Genomic DNA, 11,587 nt, shown 5'->3' on the forward strand with positions numbered 1-11,587 from the left:
CTTGCAGTAACTTTCCTCTGAAAGCTGGAAATCTTGGCTTTTTAACGAACCTAGAACCGCATTCCTATTCCCTATACTTTTGCCGCAATTGTGAAAAATGCACTCGCGAATTTTACCGCGATTTCCAAATTTCTCCACGTGTGAAAACCGGAGCTTCCTTGCTTTCATTTGCCAAAAATTCGTTTAACCTGCCAATCATTCCTAGAACATTGCTAAAGTAAGCCTGAACTAATTTAAACCAACTAATCCTCAACCTGGACCTCCAGAGGGAATTAGAATCATTTTAGCACATTTTCCAATATATCGCTGTCACATATAAAAGCATTTTGGGCCTGTGTTTCAAACTTCTGTAGTCTAAGCTTGCTGGGGTGAACTGAATTACATTTGATTGCATTTCTGAGAACTGTGTGCTTTCCTTCCATTTCCTTGCATTGCATAAAGGGGGGGGGGATTGCCAGAGAAAAGTGATTACATTGTTTTGTTGAAATCATATTGAGTATTTTCTGTATTGCATTTCATTCAACATTACATCCATCTGAACTTATATAAAGTATTCTCTACCACCTTGTTCTTCTGTTCCTATTCACAAGTGTGCTGGTGCCAGACTATCCATTATTGATTACTGCTCAGATTAAGTGTGATATTCAATTATTAATTATTATAAAGTGTGATATATATATCGATTGTTTAAATTATCAAATAAACCTTTTAAACTTGTAAAACAGAACTACTTCTTGGCTCAGTGGGGTCAGGGGGATTCCAAGAGAGGGGTGTTATATAGGGGTAGTCATCCAGAACGCATGAACTGGACATAAAGATATATCAATAAGGGTTTTCATTCAGTATTCTAGACTGGGCGTTGACTTAGCTGTAGTGTTGAATTGAATCCTCTTACTGATTGGGGGCTCGTAGCCGGGGATTCCGGATTAGATCTATCACTTGTGCAGATTAATACAGTGTGCCAGCTGACCAGATACACATATCCGGTCGGATCACCACGCTGTGTTACGCTGTAAAGCACTCCTCAAAGGAACGCTCTAAGGAAAAGGTCTGTTTTGCAAAAATAAAATACAAACTTCTGTAAGTCAGGAAGGAACTCAAATTCCAGAATGACGACCTTAGTAGACATGAAAATAGCCAGAGAGCACTTCTTACATAAGTTATTTGTGAGAGGTGAGTGGACTTACCAGGACCGCATGGTCTGGTTGCAGGCCATCACGCAACAGGTCACGGAAACAGGGTCAGATATATGGAGAGATCAGGGTCCCTTACATGTGGCCCTGAGTGGACTATACATGGCTCCTAAAGCTAAGGATGAACAAGACAAGATGGTTAGGATAGCGGCATACCTGTACCTATATATGGGAGACATGCAGAATAAATGTACTGAAAGCCAAGATTTGGCGAATAAGTGACAGATGGCGTTAGAGAAGGTCCAATCTGACCTGGTCTCTTCTGAGCAGAGGCTGCAGGGGAGCCAGCAGTCAGAAAATGAGAGTAGACAGCACATCATTAAAATAAAGAGGGATATGGACATCCTGCAACAGGAAAAGGCTGACCAGGATACCAGATTTCTGGCCTTGCAGAAGGAGTACCAAGAAGGTTTTGACTCCCTACTGCAGAGCCAGAAAAAGCTGGAGCAACAGTTAGACTTCAATAGGGCATGTGCTGAGCAGGTAGTCACCCTGCAAAGCCACCTAGATAGGGAGAAGGCAGAGAGCAATAAACTGATTTTGAAAGACCTGCATACCCAGGCAGAGTTTGACCAGGAGCGCCAGAAAGCTGGTGCCTTCCAAAGGCAAAGGGACGACCTGGCGGCACAGATGCAGGCTCTTAGTCAGGAAAGGGATACCTTAGGCCAGGAAGTCTGCCATTTAAAAAGAAAAACAGAAGAAAATCACTTGGCCCTCCAGGGGCTGGGTGACCTCCAAAAAGAACACCAGAACTTGTTAGAACACACCAGGAGGGTGGAGGATGCTCTGGCAAGAAAGGAGCAGGCCAATATGGACACAGCTCAGGAGGTAACCCTCCTGCAGCAAAGACTGGCCCAGTGCTCCAGGACCAATCAGGAGGCACAGAGAGAGAATGAGGCTCTCTGCCAGCACAATGATAGACTCCAACAACAGGTAACGATGCAGGAGAGACTGATAGAGTCTAGTAAGGCCTTAACTGAGGAACTGAAGGCGCAGGCTCTTGCATTGCAACAGGGAGCCAGGGCGGATAGAGATGAGGTTCGCTGGGAAAGAGAAACTCCTGAGCATAACCCCAGGAGCCCTAGTACCAGAGGCCTTTATCTCTCTCAGTCCCTGGACTCTGCCACCCCCATGTCCCCTGGCGCACATGAGCACAGGGCCACAGGGATGGCAGATTACTATCCAGCCAGAAGCATGGGGCTCGTAGGCCAGTACCACCCAGGAATGGAGGGGCGGGCATCCGGGTATGGGCACCCAAGCACAGTGCAATTTAATGGGGAACCCCAGGAGAGTAGGCCCATTAAGGGCATCCTGAAAACCTCTGCCCATTTAGGTCAGTGGGGGGGTACCCATCAAATCCTGGCAGCAAGGAGGGATCTGAAGACTCCTCGGAGCGGTACAGGACACAGGAGACCAGGTCCCCACATTCTGCCAGCCATTCCCAGGCTCGCAGAATCCGGGAAAACCTGGAAGAACAGACGGGAACCTCTGGGAGCAGTGCCTCTGAGTCAAAAGATGAATGGACCAGGGTTACCCGGACCAAAAGGGCCAATAAGACAAAAAGGGCCTTGCTTAAGGACCCCTTAAAGCAGATGAAGGCAATCAGGAGCGTCATCACGCCTTATCACAAGAACGCCAAGTATTCTGTTTGGGAGCACTTAGAGTTGTTTGAGCAAATGATGGAGACTTTCCATTTGAAGGACAGCCAAAGCTGTATTCAATATGTAAGGTGGACCTTCTCCCCGGAATACGCCAGTTTCTTTGCGGGGCTGGAGGACCAAAATCATTTAAGGTGGCCCACCTATAAGGCGGCCATCTTGAAACATTTTTCTACTCATAGAAATCCTAAAGAGGCTCGCAAGGCAGCCTACAATTTACAATGTGGGGAGGATCAGGCCCCACAAGAATTTGTGCAGGAGTTAAAGCGTGCTTTTGCACAGACCACAAGAAGGGTGCGCACGGATAGCAGAGAATTTATTAATACGTTTTTCCATGCCTTGCCCAAATACATAATGACCCAGCTCGTGAGGGATTTTCACGAGAAAAGATCTTTAGACTGGGTCATTGAACAGGCGACCCGGATCTATGAGGTGCAGAAGCCAATAGAAAATAAAAATAATGCGCCCAAAAACCCCAAAGCCAACAACACCCCTGCTGCTGCCAAGGTGGCAGAGGTAAAGGTCACCCCCGTTTTAGATTTGGAGATGGGGGGGCCTAAAAACCTACCTGCACCTAATAATGCTAGGCCCAGAAGGTCCTCGGGCCAGTCACAGACAGGGAGCCAGGGAGGCAGCCCCACAAATGGGGTCCCTCGCTCTCCTGATTAAGTAAGCCCCCGTTACAAGGGAAACAGACCCATCCTGGGTTATGTGTGGACTCCTCCAGCCCAAGGGGGGGGATCCAGCCAAGCACCTAACCCAGAGAACTTCCCTCCCACTTCTCACAGGAGGGCAGAAACTCACCAAACCCTGGGCAGAACTTCTTCACCAGGTATCCACCCAACTTCCAGCCCCAAAATCCTCCACTCTTCTTTCCCCAATTCCCTGAGCCCAGACAACCGAATCCGGGAGAGGGGAGGCCAAGGGTGCAGGGGTATCCAAATCTTCCCAACCAGGGGTACTACCAAAGAAGGGATAGCTACCCTTCCCGGGATCAGCCCAGGGGAGAAAACAGGGCCCCGTATCAGCCTGAGCGTGTTTCCCAGTTAGAGCGCCAGGTTCAAAACATGGCGCGGGATCTGGGTCACATACTGAGGGCTCAGCAGAACCCTCAGATCGGCATGCCAGCGCAGAACGCACCCAACTCTGGACCTGGTGCTCCAGAACAATGACGGGGGCAGCACCCCGATAACTCACTGGTTCCCAGGGAGGAGGCACAAAGGGAAGGGGGGTGTAAAGCCTTGGAGGAAGCTTCCTTCCTCACTTGTAAAGAGCCCCTGGAAACCCAGGAACCGGAAACAAAATCTCTAGCCCCTGAAAGTCTGCCTCCAAAGGAGCAGAGGGGGGGTAGGAGAAACAAAGTACCCAAAGAGACCCATTTTGTGGAAGAAATACAGGTCCTCCAATTTGAGGGAGAAGGATCCTCAGAGGATCCTGGGAAAAGGATCTTCTCCTTCAGAGATGGGGGAACTCCTCCCAAAGAAAAATGGGTCCCAAAGGATTCCAATCCAGACTGGGGAGATATGGAGACTGAGCTACCTCCGCCCATCATCTCATCCCAGAACCAACAGCAAAAAAAAAATCCCCTGGTTCAAACCCATCCTGATGACTGCCTCCAAAAAGGGGGGGGGCGCCCAGAACCGGAACCAGGGGAACCCACAAGGGCTCTGATCTCCAGTTGCCAACTTTTTCTTTCAGATTCCCAAGGCTCTTCACAGAATTCTGCCCAAATTTCTTCTCTTGCAATGTCCAAAACCAGAAAGTTAGCCCACCAGTTGTCCAAAAATGTGCATTATCTGTGCCCCCTTTAGGAGAAGGAGGGAAGATATTATGCCCCGGTACAAGTACAGGGGGAGGGTACGATTTCAGCGCTGGTGGACACGGGATCTCAAGCTACCCTTCTGTCCAGAAGGGCCTTTGATGAACTGAATGCAGGAAGGGGAGGGAATTACCAAATTCCTCTCACCTCACTTCCTGGACAACTCCAGAACTTTGACGGGAAGGAAATTCCCGTCGAGGGGACGGCAGACTTGGACATTAAAATTGGGCGACACAAGTTGAAACACCCGGTCATAGTTGTGACTCCAGAGGGCACCCCTTGTTTACTAGGGAATGACCTCCTGAGAAGGTTGTCACCCCTAATAGATTGCGTAAACAAGGTCCTCTGGACCCAGACTAGCCGACCCATAAAATTAAAACAGAGTGTCAACCATGTTAGTTTAAACGGCACCTGCCACATTGTTGAACAAAAATCTGACCAAGTAGAATTTCACTTCCAGAACAACCAGATTCCAGACGTGACAGTAATAGCAGTAGGACAACAGACTGGTGATGGGGGGTCCTCTCTATTTCTGAAACTCAACCTTCCTTCCAGTTTAAGGTGGTATTCCGCACTGGAAGGAAACACCCTGAAATTCTTTACTAATCCACAATCAGAAACTCCCACTCCTATAGTCCAGAAAGATGTGAAATCAGCTCAGAGCATGGCTGATATTCAGCAAATCGGAGAGAAGTTGTTCATCCCTGTTCAGTTAAATGATGGGAAGGACTCTGTTCTCGCTAGAGTGTGTGTGAACAACGGTAAGAGCTTCATCAGCGAAGCCATGTTCCGCCAACTCCCAAAAGATCCAGCCATTCCCACATTCAAACTGATAGACAAATGGGAAATGGACCTGGAAGCACCCAATTCCAAACATCTCCTGCCAAGCAGGTGTATGCTCAAAATCTCCATTGGCAACAAGAGCATAGTCCACAATTGTTGGGTCGTGCGAGGCGTCACTGCCGCATTTAATTAGGCAGTGACATTCTCAATCGCTTTGCCATTAGTTTGGACCTAATAAACTTCAAAGCTTGGTCCCGATTAGCGGATAATCCCATGGGCTTTGATGATCCAGAAAAAGCATTTAGGTCAGCTCAATTGCTACCTTATGCAGTTGAAATTCAGATCAAAGAGGAGGTCACCATCCCAGAAAGGACCCGACAATTCTCCCTGGAAGTGAAAGCTAAAAGAGGACAATATTTGCAAAACCCTGATGCTTACATACATCTAAATGCTTCTCTCCAACAGCAAGGGTTAGGGGTAAACCCAACACCATTAGTCAACATAGAACATGACACCTTTCTAATAGTGGTGGATAACAGCAACTTAAAGAGTACTACTCTAGCCGCAGCCACCATTATTGGAATGGCGTTTGATGACCGACATTTTTCCATTGATTTAGGTAATGAACTGTTAGGGCCAATCCCCAAGGACTGCGTTGACAGTGACAGTGAGGACAATACAACACCAGACAGGATTTTTACCCGGCATGGGGGGAACTTCCTGGTGTACACTTCCTGCCCCTATGGTAAGGAAGATGTGACTTGTGACTTCAGGAGGGATGAGGTGATTTTCCAGGTCCATGAGGGCTGCCTTTCCCACCTGAAGCCTCCGGTCCAAATCAGCACTCTGACCAGGGACTTCTCCACCCAGCTGGAGGAGGCCGCGGAGATAGCCAAACCAGAAGTCTTTCCAGGCTTCAGGCAGATGGTGGAAGAGAGAGTCAACCTAGCTGAGGCCTGTGTGACTCTGGAACAAAAGCAAAAGTTGAAACAAGTTTTCTTGGATTTCCAAGATCTCTTTGCGGTAGACTCATATGACTGTGGTCGCACTGACATCCACACAACAACAATCCCCACGGACCCTGGCATGACTCCAGTGTTTGTGAAGCAATATCGCTTGCCTCTCGCATCAATGGAGTCCCTTACTGAAATAATTAAGAACCTTGAGTCCCGGGGAATAATCCGTCCAGTCCACAGCACCTTCAATAATCCGGTGCTGGGAATATTGAAGCCAAACGGCCAGTGGAGACTCTGCGCCGACCTCAGGGAGCTCAACAAACGGGTCCATACTTCCCGATGGCCTCTGCCCTACATTGAGCAAGGGCTGGCCCAGATCCAGGGGTCACAGGTATTCACTGCAATAGACCTGACCAATGGATACTGGACTGTGCCGGTCAGTAGGGAGGACCAATACAAGCTGGCTTTTACCTTTGGGGGCCAGCAGTATACATGGACCCGGACTGCCTTCGGATACCTTAACTCCGGTAATGAGTTCAATATTTTCCTACATAAGGCCATGCCCGACCCGGGTGCGAGGGGTAACCTGGCTTATGTAGATGATGTCCTCATCAAAAGTTCATCTGTGGAGGAACACGTAGCGGAGATCCGTTATGTTCTGACGCAGTTGAGGGCCGCCGGAGCAAAACTTTCCTTTCAGAAAGCACAGTGGTGTAGAACCCGTGTTAATTTCTTGGGGCATGAGATTACTCCTCAGGGTCTCTGTCCCCAGGAAAAGAAAGTGGAAGCACTTCAGAAACTGAAAGACCCCACAACTCTGCGGGAACTAAGGAGCCTCCTTCGACTGACTAATTACAGCAGAAAGTTCATTGAGGGCTACGCAGAGATCACCAGACCCCTGATTCATCTCCTGAAGGGGGGGTCAAGTGGGAATGGGGTCCAGAACAAGCCGAGGCAGTAAAACAACTCAAAAGAAGCCTCTCAAAAGCGCCTTGCCTAGCTTACCCTGTCAGAAACAAGGAGTTCTTCCTGGAGACGGGTTTCTCTAATACGTGCTTGACGGCAGTATTATACCAAAAGCATGACAAGGTCAATAAAGTAATCTCCTATGCGAGCAAAACTTTATCCTCTGTGGAGGAAAAATTCAACGATTGTGAGAAGGCACTCCTGGCAACGGTGTGGGCATTGAAGAATTACCGCCCGTTTATCCAGGGGGAACACATCATAGTGGAGACTCCACACCAGCCTCTGCAATATCTCCAAAGTGACAGAATCCGGGCCGGAAATGTGAGTAATTCCCGAATTACTTCCTGGATTCTGTCAATGCAAGGCTTTCCTGTGGAGGTCAGATATGGCCAAAACAAGAAGAGTCCCCTCGCGCAAGGTCTGGCTGACTTGCATGATTGTGCCAGAGAAAACTATCTCGAGGACGAAAGCCTAAAAATAAAGGACAACATGGAGGCATACCTTAATTCCCCCCACAAAGTCTTTGAAGAAGACAAGTGTGAGGGAATGCCCACTGTATATGTGGATGGATGCTCTTACCATGTTGACAACGACGGGGAGAAATAACTGGTGGCCGGCGTAGGGAATGCATCGGTGAATGAGTCCCCAGAACCCTCCGCTGGATACAAAATTTGTCCCCGAAGTAGTCAGGTGGCAGAATTGATGGCTGTTCATCAGGCCATCCTCACTGCTGTCCAGCATCAACTCCACGAACTGGTCATAATCACAGATTTGGATTATGTACGGAACGGGGTCGTGGAGCACCTGGTTAATTGGAAAACCAGAGGCATGTTATGTGCTAACAACAAACCCTTGAAACATGGGAAGTTGATCCAAAACATTGATGATCTGGTCACCTCAAAAGGAATGACCATCTATTGGAAGAAGATCAAGGGTCATTCCAAAGTAGAGGGACCAGACAAAACTGTAAATGACTTAGCTGATCAGCTGGCCAAAACCGGGGCCATCCAAGGGGATCTAATTGAGATTGAGTCCCTGTTGGGGGAAATCCAGGTCACTGCTATCACTAGGTCCCAGACAAATGCTCACAACGACCTTTCAATTGCACAATGGAGTAAGGAGACCCCTGATGCTGATTTGATTACCGCTCAGAAGGGGGATCCAATTATTGGTAAGTTTTACCAACACGTTGAGGACCCTGAGAACTTTCCCCTGACGGATACCGATTATATTGGGAAAGAGGACCTAAGAGTGTTGATGAAATGTCCAAAAATGTTCCGAATCCAAGACGGTTTGCTGGTAAGGAAATCCAAAGCTGGCCACGATCAGTGGGTGGTTCCTACCTCATTCCGAAGCCTGATGTTAAGTCACGCCCATGATGCGGCCACCGCCGGTCATAGGGGGTTTCACACAACACTGGAAATCTTAAGAGAGGTTGCATACTGGCCACACATGGGGCAGGACCTTGACCAATACTTGAAGGGGTGTCTTGTGTGTGCGCAATTTCAGCCGACGTCCCTCACACACCGCGCGCCTCTCCAAAAGCGGGGGATGACACTGCCATGGTCAGATTTGCAAATCGACTTTGTAGGCCCTATGATTCGCTCGTCTAGAGGAAACAAGTACATGTTGACCGTTACATGCTTGTTTACCAAGTGGGTGGAATGTCTCCCAGCCCCAAATTGCAAGGCAGAAACTGCAGCTGCCCTGATGATTAACCACATCTTTTCCCGTTTCGGCCTACCTCAAAGGATTGAGTCAGACAGAGGTAGCCACTTCACCAGTGAAGTGATGACAAAGATGTGGGAGATACTGGGGTCAAAATGAAGTTGCATATTGCTTACCGGCCAGCTTCTTCTGGGGCAGTAGAGAGATATAAACGAACCATTGTGAGCATATTAAAGAAGTTTGTGGCAGATTCTGGGCCAAGTTGGGATATCCGATTACCTCTGGTCCTAATGGCCATCAGATCTACCCCTTCATCTGCAACCAAAATGTCACCATTTGAGTTGATGACTGGGCGCAAGATGGTGCTTCCTCAGCATTTGCTCTACAGGACCCAAGAGCAGACACTGATAAATGCCTCCACAACTCATGAGTATGTGGAGAATTTAAGGAAACACCTTCAACATGCTTTTGCTTATGCTCAGCGGAATCTAGAAAGATCAGCTGATAGCATGAAGACCCACTATGACCTGAAAACTTCCAGGAAGGAATATCAGGTGGGGGACCGGGTCTATCTATACAACTTCCAAAGAAACCAGGCAAAACAGCGAAAATTCTTGCCTACATGGAAGGGACCCTTTGAGATTATAGACAAGATCTCCCCTGTGGCCTACAAGATCCACATCCCCAAAGGCGGTTTGGCAGAGGGGGAAGACAAGTGGGTCCATATTAACCAGTTGAAGTGTTGCCATCCCAGGCACACTCTGCAACAACTGGAGGAATCCTCTGGAATCCTAGAGGGTACTGTCTCAAATTAATTCAATTTCAACCCTAAAAGATCCTACATATAGCCTATCAAATTCTGAGTTTCTCAAGCTTATATGTTCCTGTCTCTTAATTTAAAAAAATGTGCATGTTCATATCTGCTGAGTTCTAAAATATATATGCCACCCCACTATATCAATGGTGGGGGAGAAATGTCCATGAATAGGTATTGCCGCTCTTCCTTTGTCGTCCTAGGAGAAAGAAAACCTTGAGACTGGCCAGGGAGGACGATCCGGAGACCGGGAGCAGAGACGCGAGGGGCCCAGGGTACTGCCTAATATTCCCATCAGGACCGGCGAGGAGAACCGATTGATCAGTACTGGATGGAGGAAAAGATGCTGAACTGTGCCACTTGCAGAATTGGAAGAAGATTATGCGGACAGACCAGTGCGTGGGTCAAAACCCTTGTGCACCCGACTCCCCATCCACTCAAATTCAAAGGGCAGTCACATGGGGGGATCTGTTGGGTGTCCTGACCCACGTTTGAGCTATCATGCTGCAACATTTGGTGCTGTGGGCTTAGAAAATCCAAGATGGCCAAAAAGCCCACAAGTGCGCCAGAATCCAGGAGAACCACGCAGTTTGTGCGCACACCAAAATGGTTACCTAACTTGCCACCCACCAGTGTAAAGAAAGATCTTTGTTAACAAAATCCACTGTTACTGATGTCAAAAAGTTGCTGAAATCGTGGCTCATTGGACCACTTTAAAGATTCAACCCTTTTGTGGGGTTCCACATAACCATCTTACTGTAAGGAGCCCCATCAAAACAATGTTAAGCAAGGATTATTTACTACCATGTAAGAACCATTCCTGTTTAGAATGCATTAATCCAAGAAAGATCCCAAAATTGCATGCAGTACCAACAAAATCCTCAAGGCGGCGCTAGCAGTCTAAACTCTGACAGGAGAACTGAGTGCAGTTGCTGACAAAGGGATTTGACTCAGCTGACTTCAAAGGCTGCATATTAATTAACAATTAGCCACCTGCTGTTCCCAGAGGCCTGAAGCCTGGGAAACCCTCTCACCTCCAGAGATTCACACCAGGAGTTAGAATCTCACATGACCTCTTGATTGATAGAAGGCAGACTGGCTGGGAACCTCCTGGAGACCACACAATAGGCTCTTGCAATTGAATAGGATATGTTGATTTTGACTGTTTCCTGTCAACAAAGGCCTGCCTGCCAAAAGACACATGTGACTGACCCACCCAAGTCTTGGAGGCGGACTCCAACACTCTGAGAACTGACTTGAAAGCAAAATATATATTTTACAGAAACACTGATAACTCTTTGTAATCAAATGACAGAAATGTATAACTTTGAGAGCCTTAATTTAAAAAATGTACCTTCAATTCAAGCCCAAACTCCAATTTGTGTGATGTTCTGGGGCAAAACCCTGCTATTTATGTATACTACAGACTCTGTGTTTAAGCTAGAGACATGTTAATTTACTGGAGTATGTATGGACAGGCCGTGTACATGTGTACAAATCTGGAGAAAAATCCGATGTTGCAAAACCACTAAAAAGCACAAAATATTGCCATTTCTGAATGCAAGCCCCCAGGAAGAGCAGAGTTTGAACAGGGGCTACCATCAGTAAATGCATGATGGATGCATGTAATTTCAAACCACTGTGTATCTATGAAGTGTGCATTTTGATCAAATATAGATTTTGTGGGCAAACTGACCAGGGGAGGATCCTCTGACCCATAAAACCTACAG

The sequence above is a fragment of the Ambystoma mexicanum genome, chromosome 9 (genome assembly GCF_040938575.1).
Source record: "Ambystoma mexicanum isolate Mex_15411 chromosome 9, UKY_AmexF1_1, whole genome shotgun sequence".
Lineage (NCBI taxonomy): Eukaryota > Metazoa > Chordata > Amphibia > Caudata > Ambystomatidae > Ambystoma > Ambystoma mexicanum.